General features: G+C 48.1%; 1 long non-coding RNA gene across 1 annotated transcript in view; it reads left to right on the top strand.

The window, feature by feature from the left end:
* LOC123749842 (uncharacterized) overlaps nt 1-3,632 on the top strand; it is a 113,506-nt gene extending 109,874 nt beyond the window's left edge. Inside the window, exon 3 of the long non-coding RNA XR_011229932.1 lies at nt 3,496-3,632. This is a non-coding gene — a long non-coding RNA (uncharacterized lncRNA). The remainder of the gene's footprint in view (nt 1-3,495) is intronic.
* Nucleotides 3,633-16,878: the final 13,246 nt, after the last annotated feature.

Here is a 16,878-nt window from a genome sequence, read left to right as displayed (position 1 = left end):
ATTGTACAGGAGCGTGGAGTGTACAGGTGCGTGAAGTGTACAGGTGCGTGAAGTGTACAGATGCGTGAAGTGTACAGGTACCTGGAGTGTACTGGTGCGTGAAGTGTACAGGTGCGTGGAGTGCACAGGTGCGTGAAGTGTACAGGTGCGTGAAATGTACAGGAGCTTGGAGTGTACAGGTGCGTGAAGTGTACAGGTGCGTAGAGTGTACAGGTGCGTGAAGTGTACAGGTGCGTGAAGTGTACAAGTGCGTGAAGTGTACAGGTGCGTGAAGTGTACAGGTGCGTGAAGTGTACAGGTGCGTGAAGTGTACAGGTGCGTGAAGTGTACAGGTGCGTGGAGTGTACAGGTGCGTGAAGTGTACAGGTGCGTGAAGTGTATAGGTGCCTGGAGTGTACAGGTGCGGGGAGTGTACAGGTGTCTGGAGTGTACAGGTGCGTGAAGAGTACAGGTGCGTGAAGTGTACAGGAGCGTGAAGTGTACAGGTGCGTGAAGTGTACAGGTGCGTGAAGTGTGCAGGTGCCTGGAGTGTACAGGTGCGTGAAGTGTACAGGTGCGTGAAGTGTTCAGGTGTGTGAAGTGTACAGGTGCGTGAAGTGTACAGGTGCGTGAAGTGTACAGGTGCGTGAAGTGTACAGGTGCGTGAAGTGTACAGGTGCCTGGAGTGTACAGGTGCGGGGAGTGTACAGGTGCCTGGAGTGTATAGGTGCGTGAAGTGTACAGGTGCGTAAAGTGTACAGGAGCGTGAAGTGTACAGGTGCATGACGTGTACAGGTGCGTGAAGTGTACAGGTGCGTGAAGTGTACAGGTGCCTGAAGTGTACAGGTGCGTGAAGTGTACAGGTGCGTGGAGTGTACAGGTGCCTGGAGTGTACAGGTGCGTGAAGTGTACAGGTGCCTGGAGTGCACAGGTGCGTGAAATGTACAGGAGCGTGGAGTTTACAGGTGCGTGAAGTGTACAGGTGCGTGGAGTGTACAGGTGCGTGAAGTGTACAGGTGCTTGAAGTGTACAGGTGCGTGAAGTGTACAGGTGCGAGAAGTGTACAGGTGCGTGAAGTGTACATATGTGTGAAGTGTACAGGTGCGTGAAGTGTACAGGTGCGTGAAGTGTACAGGTGCGTGAAGTGTACAGGTGTGTGAAGTGTACAGGTGAGTGAAGTGTGCAGGTGCGTGAAGTGTACAGGTGCGTGAAGTGTACAGGTGCGTGAAGTGTACAGGTGCGTGAAGTATACCGGAGCGTGGAGTGTACAGGTGCGTGAAGTGTACAGGTGCGTGAAGTGTACAGATGCGTGAAGTATACCGGTGCCTGGAGTGTACAGGTGCGTGAAGTGTACAGGTGCGTGAGAGTGTACAGGTGCGTGAAGTGTACAGGTGCGTGAAGTGTACTGGAGCTTGGAGTGTACAGGTGCGTGAAGTGTACAGGTGCGTGGAGTGTACAGGTGCGTGAAGTGTACAGGTGCGTGAAGTATACAGGAGCATGGAGTGTACATGTGCGTGAAGTGTACAGGTGCGTGAAGTGTACAGGTGCGTGAAGTGTACAGGTGCGTGAAGTGTACAGGTGCCTGGAGTGTACAGGTGCGGGGAGTGTACAGGTGCCTGGAGTGTACAGGTGCGTGAAGTGTACATGTGCGTGTAGTGTACAGGAGCGTGAAGTGTACAGGTGCGTGAAGTGTACAGGTGCGTGAAGTGTACAGGTGCGTGGAGTGTACAGGAGCGTGAAGTGTACAGGTGCGTGGAGTGTACAGGTGCGTGAAGTGTACAGGTGCGTGAAGTGTACAGGTGCGTGAAGTGTACAGGTGCCTGGAGTGTGCAGGTGCGTGAAGTGTACAGGTGCGTGAAGTGTACAGGAGCGTGAAGTGTTCAGGTGCGTGAAGTGTACAGGTGCGTGAAGTGTACAGGTGCGTGAAGTATACAGGTGCCTGGAGTGTACAGGTGCGTGAAGTGTACAGGTGCGTGAAGTGTACAGGTGCGTGAAGTGTACAGGTGCGTTAAGTGTGCAGGTGCGTGAAGTGTGCAGGTGCGTGAAGTGTACAGGTGCGTGAAGTGTACAGGTGCGTGAAGTGTACAGGTGTGTGAAGGGTACAGGAGCGTGAAGTGTACAGGTGCGTGAAGTGTACAGGTGCGTGAAGTGTACAGTCGTGTGAAGTATACAGGTGCGTGAAGTGTACAGGTGTGGTAAGTGTACAGGAGCGTGAAGTGTACAGGTGCGTGAAGTGTACAGGTGCGTGAAGTGTACAGGTGCATGAAGTGTACAGGTGCGTGAATTGTACAGGTGCGTGAAGTGTACAGGTGCCTGGAGTGTACAGGTGCGTGAAGTGTACAGGTGCGTGAAGTGTACAGGAGCGTGAAGTGTACAGGTGCGTGAAGTGTACAGGTGCGTGAAGTGTACAGGTGTCTGGAGTGTACAGGTGCGTGAAGTGTACAGGTGCGTGATGTGTGCAGGTGTGTGAAGTGTACATCAGCGTGAAGTGTACAGGTGCGTGAAGTGTACAGGTGCGTGAAGTGTACAGGTGCCTGGAGTGTACAGGTGCGTGAAGTGTACAGGTGCGTGAAGTGTACAGGTGCGTGAAGTGTACAGGTGCGTGAAGTGTACAAGTGCGTGAAGTGTACAGGTGCGTGAAGTGTGCAGGTGCGTGAAGTGTACAGGTGCGTGAAGTGTACAAGTGCGTGAAGTGTACTGGTGCGTGAAGTGTACAGGTGCGTGAAGTGTACAGGTGTGTGAAGTGTACAGGTGCGTGAAGTGTACAGGTGCGTGAAGTGTACAGGTGCGTGAAGTGTACAGGTGCGTGAAGTGTACAGGTGCGTTAAGTGTACAGGTGCGTGAAGTGTACAGGTGTGTGAAGTGTACAGGTGCGTGAAGTGTACAGGTGCGTGAAGTGTACAGGTGCGTGAAGTGTACAGGTGCGTGAAGTGTACAGGTGCGTGAAGTGTACAGGTGCGTGAAGTGTACAGGTGTGTGAAATAGTATAACAAAGGGAATATTAAAGTGTTCAACTTTAATTTTAAAATTGAACTTTAAATATTGGTTTGGAAAAAAATGGTTGATAATTCATGGATATATATATATATATATATATATATATATATATATATATATATATATATATATATATATATATATATATATATATATATATATATATATATATATAATGTCCATTATTATGTAGCTCCAACTCTATTATCCTAGTGACAATATTCTATATCAAAACCGACCATCAAGGAGTCCCTGGCTGTGTTTCTGTCTACACCGCTGCACCTGTTGGTGATGAGTGTGGCTCACACGCACCCACAGGTCTGGCCAGGTAACTCCACCAAACTTGTTCCGTACAATATAGTTTTTTTTATATATCTCCACAAACTCTGACTAGTCTCGCGATCTTCGCTTTCCAATGTTTGCCTTTTGTTTACCTCTGTATGGGTTCGGACTCCATCTCTGTAGGTGCTGGCCCCTCCCCCTCATATCCAGGTGCTGACCACCGGCTCTCTCCCTAAGACTGTGGCCGGGGCACTCCAGCGCCCACAACAACCTGGGCACACTTCTTAACGACACCTCGGAGGCCGAGAACCACTTCCGGATGGCCCTGAAGGCCCACCCTCACCACGCCCACGCCTACTACAACTTGGCCAACCTCAGACAGTAAGTGATACTTAAGCTACACCATCTTTCGTGTCCTCTGCTTTCTGGTTAACCTCTTACAGCAGATACGTGATCATTTCTGACTGCCTACACCCTCCACGCCCCACACGAGCACAAGTTGTACACCTCACAGGAGGAACAGTATCAGCTTAGTTACACCGTACCGAACCGTACCAGTACCGTACCTAGTTACACCGTACCGAACCGTACCAGTACCGTACCTAGTTACACCGTACCGAACCGTACCAGTACCGTACCTAGTTACACCGTACCGAACCGTACCAGTACCGTACCTAGTTACACCGTACCGAACCGTACCAGTACCGTACCTAGTTACAGCGTTGTATGGTACACAGTCCACTCACCACAATACACACCATTTATAGATATGCTACACACCTCCACCAATCTAACCTAGCAACGTCAGTAGTTCATGTTCTTAGTATAATATAAAATTAATTAGAATAAACAAATTTGAAAAGAAATAGTTAAAAATAACGAAAATCACTCTGTCTGTTAGCCAAATCGGCCCCTTGCATACTAGGCCAAGTAGTGCGGCTCTGGCTAAGGAACCCTTGGGTTCCCTTAGCTTATGTTCTATGGCATAAACCTGGACTAGATGAAATAGTTGACCACAAAATCCGAATGCACTCTGATGGTGGTGGTACAGTGGTACAGCACTCAGCTTTGTGGGGTGGTGGTACAGTGGTACAGCAAGAGTATTTGAACTTTCAAATGCTCTTGCTCTACCACTTTCATATATATATATATATATATATATATATATATATATATATATATATATATATATATATATATATATATATATATATATAAACTAAAGCAGTATATAAACATGCACCAATAATCCCCAGTATACGCCCATATAAACTTCAAAGGTTACATTTCATTGTTCAAAACGCTATAATTTCGTAACAAATGGCCGCAATTGTTGATATTCAAACTCATCCGAGGTGTTATATAAACACTGCTTTGTGTGAAACTTTTTCTGTAAATCCAATCACCTTTGTAGAAGTAATTGCATCAGTAAACAAAAATAAACAAATACCCAATACAAAGGACAATAACCCCATAACATAAGTATTCTGAGTGACAAAAATCTATCTCCAAAACGAGACGGGAATTGCATTAAGTTTGGTCGCAATGTAATAAGCTTCCTTATTGCAATAAGACTGAAGTAGGTAGTCTTATTGCTTATCTTATAATCTTATAGTCTTATATCTTATTAAGTCTTATAGTCTTATTCACGGGTTTCCGGGCTTCGTTATCGCTGCATCTGGCCGCGGGTAGCCAGATATTCCCACTTGGGTCAAACTGGGCTCGAATCCCGATATCATGTATTTAAATAACTGGAGAGAAAAAGAGAGTGTCGGGAGAATCTAAAAAAAATGGAGTCCACTGTTATATCTTCCTCTTACACCAGGGGAGGGAGTCCACTGTTATATCTTCCACCTACACCAGGGGAGGGAGTCCACCGTTATATCTCCCACCTACACCAGGGGAGGGAGTCCACCGTTATATCTCCCACCTACACCAGGGGAGGGAGTCCACTGTTATATCTTCCACCTACACCAGGGGAGGGAGTCCACCGTTATATCTCCCACCTACACCAGGGGAGGGAGTCCACTGTTATATCTTCCTCCTACACCAGGGAAGGGAGTCCACCGTTATATCTCCCACCTACACCAGGGGAGGGAGTCCACTGTTATATCTTCCTCCTACACCAGGGGAGAGAGTCCACTGTTATATCTTCCACCTACACCAGGGGAGGGAGTCCACTGTTATATCTTCCACCTACACCAGGGGAGGGAGTCCACTGTTATATCTCCCTCCTACACCAGGGGAGGGAGTCCACCGTTATATCTCCCACCTACACCAGGGGAGGGAGTCCACTGTTATATCTTCCTCCTACAACAAGGGAGGGAGTCCACTGTTATATCTTCCTCCTACACCAAGGGAGGGAGTCCACTGTTATATCTCCCACCTACACCAGGAGAGGGAGTCCACTGTTATATCTTCCTCCTACACCAGGGGAGGGAGTCCACTGTTATATCTTTCACCTACACCAGGGGAGGGAGTCCACTGTTATATCTCCCACCTACACCAGGGGAGGGAGTCCACTGTTATATCTTCCACCTACACCAGGGAAGGGAGTGCACTGTTATATCTCCCACCTACACCAGGGGAGGGAGTACACTGTTATATCTCCCACCTACACCAGGGGAGGGAGTCCACTGTTATATCTTCCACCTACACCAGGGGAGGGATTCCACCGTTATATCTTCTACCTACACAAGGGGAGGGAGTCCACCGTTATATCTCTCACCTACACCAGGGGAGGGAGTCCACCGTTATATCTCCCACCTACACCAGGGGAGGGAGTCTACTGTTATATCTTCTACCTACACCAGGGGAGAGAGTCCACCGTTATATCTCCCACCTACACCAGGGGAGGGAGTCCACTGTTATATCTTCTACCTACACCAGGGAAGGGAGTCCACCGTTATATCTCCCACCTACACCAGGGGAGGGAGTCCACTGTTATATCTCTCACCTACACCAGGGGAGGGAGTCCACCGTTATATCTCTCACCTACACCAGGGGAGGGAGTCCACCGTTATATCTCCCACCTACACCAGGGGAGGGAGTCCACCGTTATATCTTCTACCTACACAAGGGGAGGGAGTCCACCGTTATATCTCCCACCTACACCAGGGGAGGGAGTCCACTGTTATATCTTCTACCGACACAAGGGGAGGGAGTCCACCGTTATATCTCCCACCTACACCAGGGGAGGGAGTCCACTGTTATATCTTCTAACTACACAAGGGGAGGGAGTCCACCGTTATATCTCCCACCTACACCAGGGGAGGGAGTCCACTGTTATATCTTCTACCTACACAAGGGGAGGGAGTCCACCGTTATATCTCCCACCTACACCAGGAGAGGGATTCCACCGTTATATCTCCCACCTACACCAGGGGAGGGAGTCCACCGTTATATCTCCCACCTACACCAGGGGAGGGAGTCCACTGTTATATCTTCTACCTACACAAGGGGAGGGAGTCCACCATTATATCTCCCACCTATACCAGGGGAGGGAGTCCACTGTTATATCTCCCACCTACACCAGGGGAGGGAGTCCACTGTTATATCTTCTACCTACACCAGGGGAGGGAGTCCACCGTTATATCTCCCACCTACAGCAGGGGAGGGAGTCCACCGTTATATCTCCCACCTACACCAGGGGAGGGAGTCCACTGTTATATCTTCTACCTACACCAGGGGAGGGATTCCACCGTTATATCTCCCACCTACACCAGGGGAGGGAGTCCACCGTTATATCTCCCACCTACACCAGGGGAGGGATTCCACCGTTATATCTCCCACCTACACCAGGGGAGGGAGTCCACTGTTATATCTTCTACCTACACAAGGGGAGGGAGTCCACAGTTATATCTCCCACCTACACCAGGGGAGGGAGTCCACCGTTATATCTCCCACCTACACCAGGGGAGGGAGTCCACTGTTATATCTTCTACCTACACAAGGGGAGGGAGTCCACAGTTATATCTCCCACCTACACCAGGGGAGGGAGTCCCCCAGTGACATGACTCAGGTGCTCAGTGTTCACCACCTTGGTCAGGTGGAAAAGGCAGTTACACAAAACATAAGCAATTCTTGCAAGGAACACTTTCTCTAACACGATGTGGCCTTGGGTCTAAACATGGAGTCTATCTTCACTCTATCTAAACATGGAGTGAATTTCATTCACTCTGGCATTAGGAGCTTCGAACCAGTGACCACCAGAACAGCATGAGCCAGCAGAGCTAACCACTGAGCTACTGAACACTCCACAATATGAGAGAATCTGGAAGATACACAACTGTAATCCATTTTGGCAGTTTAGGCCTCCCACAGGGGTGCCACTGAGCACATATATATGACTGGGGCGTAGATCTCCTGGTGCCTCTGTGCTCAAGTGGCGGCACTTCAGTCTCAATTGGATACCAGTTGGGCATCTACGAGGGCCACTCTTGTTGTGGTTCGTTCAGTAGCTTAGTGGTTACAGCTGCTGGCTACCGTTCTGGTGGTCGATGGTTCGAGGCTCCTATTGCCTAAGTGGATTAAGTATTATTATCCACATTCATTGTGGTTAGAAAAGTGCATATACATTATATATATATTAAATATATATATATATATATATATATATATATATATATATATATATATATATATATATATATATATATATATATATATATATATATATATATATATATGCGAACAAGCCTGAATGGTCCCCAGGACTATATGAGTTTTTGATATATGAGTCCCCAGGTGTGAGTTTTCATTCATATATATATATATATATATATATATATATATATATATATATATATATATATATATATATATATATATATATATATATATATATATATAATGTGAGAGAGAAAAATAAACAAATTACAAGGTCTAAATACCAAAATTTATATAGAAATGTTTATATTACCAATATAATATCAGATACACCACCCTTGGCGTATGTATGAGGCTTTGATTGCTCATTATTTATATTGCATAAAATTTGTTGTTTGTGGCCAACCCGTTGTTTGTGGCCAACCCGTTGTTTGTGGCCAACCCGTTGTTTGTGGTCAACCCGTTGTTTGTGGCCAACCCGTTGTTTGTGACCAACCCGTTGTTTGTGGCCAACCCGTTGTTTGTGGCAATCCCGTTGTTTGTGGCCAACCCGTTGTTTGTGGCCAACCTGTTGCTTGTGGCCAACCCGTTGTTTGTGGCCAACCCGTTGTTTGTGGCCAACCCGTTGTTTGTGGCCAACCCGTTGATTGTGGCAATCCCGTTGTTTGTGGCCAACCCGTTGATTGTGGCCAACCCGTTGATTGTGGCCAACCCGTTGTTTGTGACCAACCCGTTGTTTGTGGCCAACCCGTTGTTTGTGGCCAACCCGTTGTTTGTGACCAACCCGTTGTTTGTGGCCAACCCGTTGTTTGTGGCCAACCCGTTGTTTGTGGCCAACCCGTTGATTGTGGCAATCCCGTTGTTTGTGGCCAACCCGTTGTTTGTGGCCAACCTGTTGCTTGTGGCCAACCCATTGTTTGTGGCCAACCCGTTGTTTGTGGCCAACCCGTTGTTTGTGGCCAACCCGTTGATTGTGGCAATCCCGTTGTTTGTGGCCAACCCGTTGATTGTGGCCAACCCGTTGATTGTGGCCAACCCGTTGTTTGTGACCAACCCGTTGTTTGTGGCCGACCCGTTGATTGTGGCAATCCCGTTGTTTGTGGCCAACCCGTTGATTGTGGCCAACCCGTTGTTTGTGGCCAACCCGTTGTTTGTGGCCAATCCGTTGTTTGTGGTCAACCCGTTGTTTGTGGCCAACCCGTTGTTTGTGGCCAATCCGTTGTTTGTGGTCAACCCGTTGTTTGTGGCCAACCCGTTGTTTGTGACCAACCCGTTGTTTGTGGCCAACCCGTTGTTTGTGGCCAACCCGTTGTTTGTGGCCAACCCGTTGTTTGTGACCAACCCGTTGTTTGTGGCCAACCCGTTGTTTGTGGCCAACCCGTTGTTTGTGGCCAACCCGTTGATTGTGGCAATCCCGTTGTTTGTGGCCAACCCGTTGTTTGTGGCCAACCTGTTGTTTGTGGCCAACCCGTTGTTTGTGGCCAACCCGTTGTTTGTGGCCAACCCGTTGTTTGTGGCCAACCCGTTGATTGGGGCAATCCCGTTGTTTGTGGCCAACCCGTTGATTGTGGCCAACCCGTTGTTTGTGGCAATCCCGTTGTTTGTGGTCAACCTGTTGTTTGTGGCCAACCCGTTGTTAGTGGCCAACCCGTTGTTTGTGGTGATGACGTTTTTTCGTGGTGATCCCGTTGTTTGTGGCCAACCCGTTGTTTTTGGCCAACCCGTTGTTTGTGGCGATCCCGTTGTTTGTGGCGATCCCGTTGTTTGTGGCGATCCCGTTGTTAGTGGCCAACCCGTTGTTTGTGGCGAGGACGTTTTTTCGTGGTGATCCCGTTGTTTGTGGCCAACCCGTTGTTTGTGGTGAACCCGTTGTTTGTGGCGATCCCGTTGTTTGTGGCGATCCCGATGTTTGTGGCGATCCCGTTGTATGTAGCGAACCCGTTGTTTGATCCCAAAGGCGGATGCAGACCCTTCTCGATGTTGGTAATTATGCCACACAAGTGCCAAATATGTATAGCGATGCCAAAATTGATCTAGGTCAACGTCTTGTGTCTGGTGGTGCCAAATGATGTTTTGAGAAAACAAAAAAAGGTCTGTCGCTGCTTCTCTGGCGCCACATTCTCCTCACTCGCACGTGTTGGAGGACGGACCGGGATGTTTGAATCAGCCGGTGGATCCTTAACAATTGACAAGGCAGACGAGGAGTCACAATAACGTGGCTGAAGTCTGTTGACCAGACCACACACTAGAAAGTGAAGGGACGACGACCTTTCGGTCCGTCCTGGACCATTCTCAAGTCGATGTCCCGGACCGTCCTGGACCATTCTCAAGTCGATGTCCCGGACCGTCCTGGACCATTCTCAAGGGACGACGACGAAACGTCGTCGTCCCTTCACTTTCTAGTGTGTGGTCTGGTCAACAACTGACTAGGGTTGGAAAGATTGACAGATGCAGTTTAATGCAGGAAAATGAAGGGGTTTTGAGCTTAAAAAAAAAAAGTTCCCAAATCGAGCTGTACAATGTTGAAATAGCAATGTCTGATCGCGTGAAAATTCTAGGAAATCGTGATTAGTAGCGATCTTTGGCCAAAAAAAATCAATGCATTGTTGCATCGAATACGTCAAATACTGTGATATAATCCTAGAAGGGTTAGTAGCCTGATGACAGGTTGTACTAGGGAATACGTCACTATGGTGGTGTTTCCCTGAAGGGTCGTCTACTGGCTCATCTTCCTTGTGAGGGAAATAGGCACGAACACATTACGAGGAGCAGCGATTTCCAGCAGTCCCGAAGCTCTGAAGATCCCTTCTCTGGCGGGGTACTTTACCTTGCCATGATTTCGGGGCTTAGCCTTCCCGCGGCCCGGTCCTCGACCAGGGCCTCCTAGCCAGGCAGACGACATTTGCCGGCGGGAAAACGGGAATCTGTACGACTCTTGATCAGGTTGGGCGTTTCATTTTCTCGTGATTCAGACTTTATTTTGAGTACTTGAATAATGTTTCTTTAACCTTCAAGTATTATGATGAATCTACTAGGATGAGTAGCCGCCGGTGTGAGGGATAGTCGCCTTCGCCTTCGTCTCCTATTCCACCTTTCTTTTCCTCTTTCCCCACTCATCTTATCTGTTATCCCCCCCCCCACCATCAATCCCATTTCCGTAACCTCCCCCTCCAACTGACAATTTAAATTTATTTATATAGAAGGGGTAGGCGCGTCTCTTCCTCCCTCTTTCACCCTCTTCCCCACTATTCACGCCTTTCCCCCCTTCGTCCTCATCCTCTCTTTCTCTCTCTCTCTCTCTCTCTCTCTCTCTCTCTCTCTCTCTCTCTCTCTCTCTCTCTCTCTCTCTCTCTCCCTCTCTCTCTCTCTCTCTCTCTCTCTCTCTCTCTCTCTCTCTACGAAAATGGACTATTAAGAAGTAATGAAACAAATGTATGGGCCTAATGTCTATTATTTTCTTTTATCCGTTTTCCATTTAAATTTTTCTTATTTTTTCCTTCTGCCCCCCCCCCCCCTCTCGTCCTCCTTCCCCTTCCCGTCCCTGCTTCGCAGACTTTCCCTTCTCTCAGAAAATACATTAAAATCACTACAACTCTATGGAAATCACACCATATATTTCCCACTTGACGTCACGAAAATCGCCTGGGGGACGGGGGTGGCTATAATTACTAATATTTCTTAGTGTTTACTTTAGGCCTACCCAAACTACGCCAATCCCCCTGCAAATGTTTGTGAGGCTAGCTCCAAGCGTCAGGCCTAGAGTCTTGGGCACACTCTCCTATTGGTATATATGTATTTAAGTGAGAAGGCACAATTTCAGAGGACAGCCAAGCTGGGCATAACCAGCATGTGCCGACTCATGTTATTGCCGCTTGAGGCATGATGTAAGAGCGCCAAGATGTAATAAGATAAATTAACAGTGCTTGGTAGTGTGTGTGTGTGTGTGTGTGTGTGTGTGTGTGTGTGTGTGTGTGTGTGTGTGTGTGTGTGTGTGTGTGTGAGTGTGTGTGTGTGTGTGTGTGTGTGTGTGAGTGTGTGTGTGTGTGTGTGTGTGTGTGTATGTGTGTGTGTGTGTGTGTGTGTGTGTGTGTGTGTGTGTGTGTACTCACCTATTTGTACTCACCTATTTGTGCTTGCGGGGGTTGAGCTTTGGCTCTTTGGTCCCGCCTCTCAACTGTCAATCAACTGGTGTACAAATTCTTGAGCCTACTGGGCTCCATCATATCTACATTTAAAACTGTGTATGGAGTCAGCCTCCACCACATCACTGCCTAATGCATTCCATCCGTTAACTACTCTGACACTGAAAAAGTTCTTTCTAACGTCTCTGTGGCTCATGTGAGTACTCAGTTTCCACCTGTGTCCCCTTGTTCGCGTCCCACCAGTGTTGAATAGTTTATCCTTGTTTACCCGGTCGATTCCTCTGAGGATTTTGTAGGTTGTGATCATGTCTCCCCTTACTCTTCTGTCTTCCAGTGTCGTAAGGTGCATTTCCCGCAGCCTTTCCTCGTAACTCATGCCTCTTAGTTCTGGGACTAGTCTAGTGGCGTACCTTTGGACTTTTTCCAGCTTCGTCTTGTGCTTGACAAGATACGGGCTCCATGCTGGGGCCGCATACTCCAGGATTGGTCTTACATATGTGGTGAACAAGATTCTGAATGATTCCTTACACAGGTTCCTGAACGCTGTTCTGATGTTAGCCAGCCTCGCATATGCCGCAGACGTTATTCTTTTTATGTGGGCTTCAGGAGACAGGTTTGGTGTGATATCAACTCCTAGATCTTTCTCTCTGTTCGTTTCATTAAGTACTTCATCTCCTATTCTGTATCCTGTGTTTGGCCTCCTATTTCCACCACCTAGTTTCATTACTTTGCATTTACTCGGGTTGAACTTCAACAGCCATTTGTTGGACCATTCACTCAGTCTGTCTAGGACATCTTGTAGCCTCCTACTATCGTCCTCAGTTTCAATCCTCCTCATAATTTTTGCATCATCGGCAAACATTGAGAGAAACGATGCTATACCCTCTGGAAGATCATTTACATATATCAGAAACAGTATAGGTCCAAGGACTGACCCCTGCGGTACTCCACTCGTAGCGTCTCGCCAATCTGAGACCTCACCCCTCACACTGACTCGTTGTCTCCTGTTACTTAGGTACTCCTGTATCCAACGGAGTACCTTCCCTTTCACTCCAGCCTGCATCTCCAGTTTTTTCACTAGCCTCTTGTGTGGCACTGTGTCAAAGGCTTTCTGACAATCCAAAAATATGCAGTCTGCCCACCCTTCTCTTTCTTGCCTTATTTTTGTTGCCTGGTCGTAGAATTCAAGTAACCCTGTGAGACAGGACCTGCCATCCCTGAATCCATGTTGATGCTGTGTTACAAAGTTCTTTCGCTCCGGATGTTCCACTATCTTTCTTCGCACAATCTTCTCCATCAACTTGCATGGTATGCAGGTTAGGGACACTGGTCTGTAATTCAGTGCCTCCTGTCTATCCCCTTTCTTGTATATCGGGACTACGTTAGCTGCTTTCCAAATTTCTGGCAGTTCCCCTGTTGCCAGTGATTTGTTATACACCATGGAGAGCGGGAGGCACAGTTCTTCTGCTCCTTCCTTTAGTATCCAAGGGGAGATTCCATCTGGACCTATAGCCTTTGTCACATCCAATTCTAGTAAATACTTCCTTACTTCCCCGCTGGTAATCTCAAACTCTTCCAGTGGTTCCTGGTTAGCTATTCCCTCTCTTATCTCTGGCATTTCTCCTTGCTCTAAGGTGAAGACCTCCTGGAATTTCTTATTCAGTTCCTCACACACTTCCTTGTCGTTTGTAGTGAATCCTTCTGCCCCTAACCTTAATTTCATAACCTGTTCCTTTACTGTTGTTTTTCTCCTGATGTGGCTATGCAGCAATTTAGGCTGAGTCTTTGCCTTGCTTGCGATGTCATTTTCGTATTGTCTTTCTGCCTCTCTTCTCATCCTAACATATTCATTCCTGGCATTCTGGTATCTTTCTCTGCTCTCCAGTGTCCTGTTATTCCTATAGTTTCTCCATGCCCTTTTACTTTGCTGCTTAGCTAGCCTACATCTCTGATTAAACCATGGGTTTCTCATCTTCATTTCACTGTTTTCCTTTTGGACTGGGACAAACTTGTTTGCCGCATCCTTGCATTTTTGCGTGATGTATTCCATCATATCTTGGGCCGTCTTTTCCCTGAGCTCTGTTTCCCATGCTATATCTGCTAGGCATTTTCTTATCTCCTCATAGTTTCCCTTTCGGTATGCTAACCTTTTGGTTTCGGTATCCCTTCTCGAGTTCAATAACCCTTCTTCAATCAGGTACTCAAACACCAATACACTGTGGTCGCTCATTCCTACTGGGTCCTCAAAACTGATTTCTCTTATGTCAGAGTCGTTCAGGGTGAAAACCAGGTCGAGTCTCGCTGGTTCGTCGTTTCCTCTCATCCTTGTGGGTTCACTGACATGCTGGGTTAAGAAGTTTCTAGTCGCCACCTCCAGTAGTTTGGCCCTCCACGTATCCTCGCCTCCATGCGGTTCCTTGTTCTCCCAATCAATCCTGCCGTGATTGATGTCCCCCATGATGAGCAGGTGGGATCTATTTCTACAGGCAGAAGAGGCTGCCCTCTCAATTATAGTGTTAACTGCCATGTTGTTGCTTTCGTACTCTTGACTGGGTCTTCTGTCATTTGGTGGAGGATTATATATTACTGCTACTACTATCCTTGGTCCTTCCATTGTCATGGTGCCTGCTATGTAGTCTCTGGAACCCTCACAGCCCGGGATAGCCATCTCCTTAAAACTCCATTCCTTTCTCATGAGTAGGGCCACTCCTCCTCCTCCCCTACCTTCCCTCTCTTTCCTTATTATTGTGTACTCCTGGGGAAACACGACATTCGTTATGATTCCAGAGAGTTTTGTTTCAGTGAGTCCAATTACATCTGGGTTCACTTCTTGTGCTCTTTCTCTTAGTTCACTTGCCTTGCTTGTGATCCCATCTATGTTCGAGTACATTGCCCTGAAACTAACTCTCCTCTCCTAGCTTCTCCTCTGGGGAGGACCTGTGGGGTCTGGGGTGAGCGGGAGCTGGGAGGATCTGGTATGGGGAGACTGGTGGAGGAGGAAGGGCTTGGGGGGGGTAGGGGGAGGGGGAGGGTAGGGGGTGAGGGGAGGGAAGGGGGGAGGGGGAGGGAAGGGGGAGTGGGTGAGGGGGGGGAGGGTTGGGGGGGTGGGTGAGAGGGGGAGGGTTGAGGGGGGTGTGGGGATGGGGGAGAAAGGGGGGTTTGTGGGGGCAATAAAGTGAGGAGGGCTTGGGGGGCGTGGGGGGAAAGGGAAGGCTGAGGTGGTTGAGGAAGAGGGGAGGGTTTTGGGGAGTGGTGGAGAGGGGAAGGCTTAGGTGGGGTGGGGGAGAGTGGGGAGCTTAGGGGGGTGGGGGAGAATGGAGGGCTTGTGGGTGGGAGGGACGGAAGGGCATGTGGGAGAAGGGAGGGCTTGGGGGATGGGGGAGAAGGGAGGTCCTGGGGGGAGGGGGGAGTGGGAGGAGGGGGGTGAGTGGGAGGAGAGGGGTGGGGGGGAGGGAGGGTGCCTTAGGTGGGTACTTTGTGTGTGTGTGTGTGTGTGTGTGTGTGTGTGTGTGTGTGTGTGTGTGTGTGTGTGTGTGTGTGTGTGTGTGTGTACTCACCTATTTGTACTCACCTATTTGTGCTTGCAGGATTGAGCATTGACTCTTGGATCCCGCCTTTCCAGCTATCGGTTGTTTACAGCAATGACTCCTGTCCCATTTCCCTATCATACCTAGTTTTAAAAGTATGAATAGTATTTGCTTCCACAACCTGTTCCCCAAGTGCATTCCATTTTTCCACTACTCTCACGCTAAAAGAAAACTTCCTAACATCTCTGTGACTCATCTGAGTTTCCAGTTTCCACCCATGTCCCCTCGTTCTGTTATTATTACGTGTGAACATTTCATCTATTTCCACTTTGTCAATTCCCCTGAGTATTTTATATGTCCCTATCATATCTCCTCTCTCCCTTCTTTTCTCTAGTGTCGTAAGGTTCAGTTCCTTCAGACGCTCTTCATATCCCATCCCTCGTAACTCTGGGACAAGCCTCGTCGCAAACCTCTGAACCTTCTCCAGTTTCTTTATGTGTTTCTTCAGGTGGGGGCTCCATGATGGCGCGGCATACTCTAAGACGGGTCTCATGTAGGCAGTGTAAAGCGCCCTAAAAGCCTCCTCATTTAGGTTTCTGAATGAAGTTCTAATTTTCGCCAGTGTAGAGTACGCTGCTGTCGTTATCCTATTTATATGTGCCTCAGGAGTTAGATTAGGTGTCACATCCACTCCCAGGTCTCTTTCTCGAATCGTTACAGGTAAGCTGTTCCCCTTCATTGTGTACTGTCCCTTTGGTCTCCTGTCACCTGATCCCATTTCCATAACTTTACATTTACTGGTGTTAAACTCCAGTAGTCATTTCCCTGACCATCTCTGCAACCTGTTTAAGTCCTCTTGGAGGATCCTACAATCCTCGTCTGTCACAACTCTTCTCATTAATTTTGCGTCATCCGCAAACATTGACATGTATGATTCCACTCCTGTAAACATATCATTTACGTAAATTAGAAAGAGGATTGGTCCCAGCACCGATCCTTGAGGTACTCCACTTGTTACTGTTCGCCAGTCCGACTTCTCGCCCCTTACCATTACCCTCTGGCTCCTTCCTATTAGGTAGTTCTTCACCCATACTAGGGCCTTTTCGCTTACTCCTGCCTGCCTCTCAAGTTTGTATAGCAGTCTCATGTGCGGTACTGTATCAAAGGCCTTTTGGCAGTCAAGAAATATGCAGTCTGCCCAGCCTTCTCTGTCCTGCCTTATCCTTGTTACTTTATCATAGAATTCTAAAAGGTTTGTTAGGCATGATTTCCCTGTCCAGAACCCATGTTGGTGCTTGTTTACAAACCCAATGCTCTCCAGGTGCTCAACAAGTCTTAGCCTA

This window comes from Procambarus clarkii, chromosome 4 (assembly GCF_040958095.1).
Source record: "Procambarus clarkii isolate CNS0578487 chromosome 4, FALCON_Pclarkii_2.0, whole genome shotgun sequence".
NCBI lineage: Eukaryota > Metazoa > Arthropoda > Malacostraca > Decapoda > Cambaridae > Procambarus > Procambarus clarkii.
The sequence above is the reverse complement of the archived record's forward strand: the minus strand, read 5'-3'. Positions and strand labels throughout refer to the sequence as shown.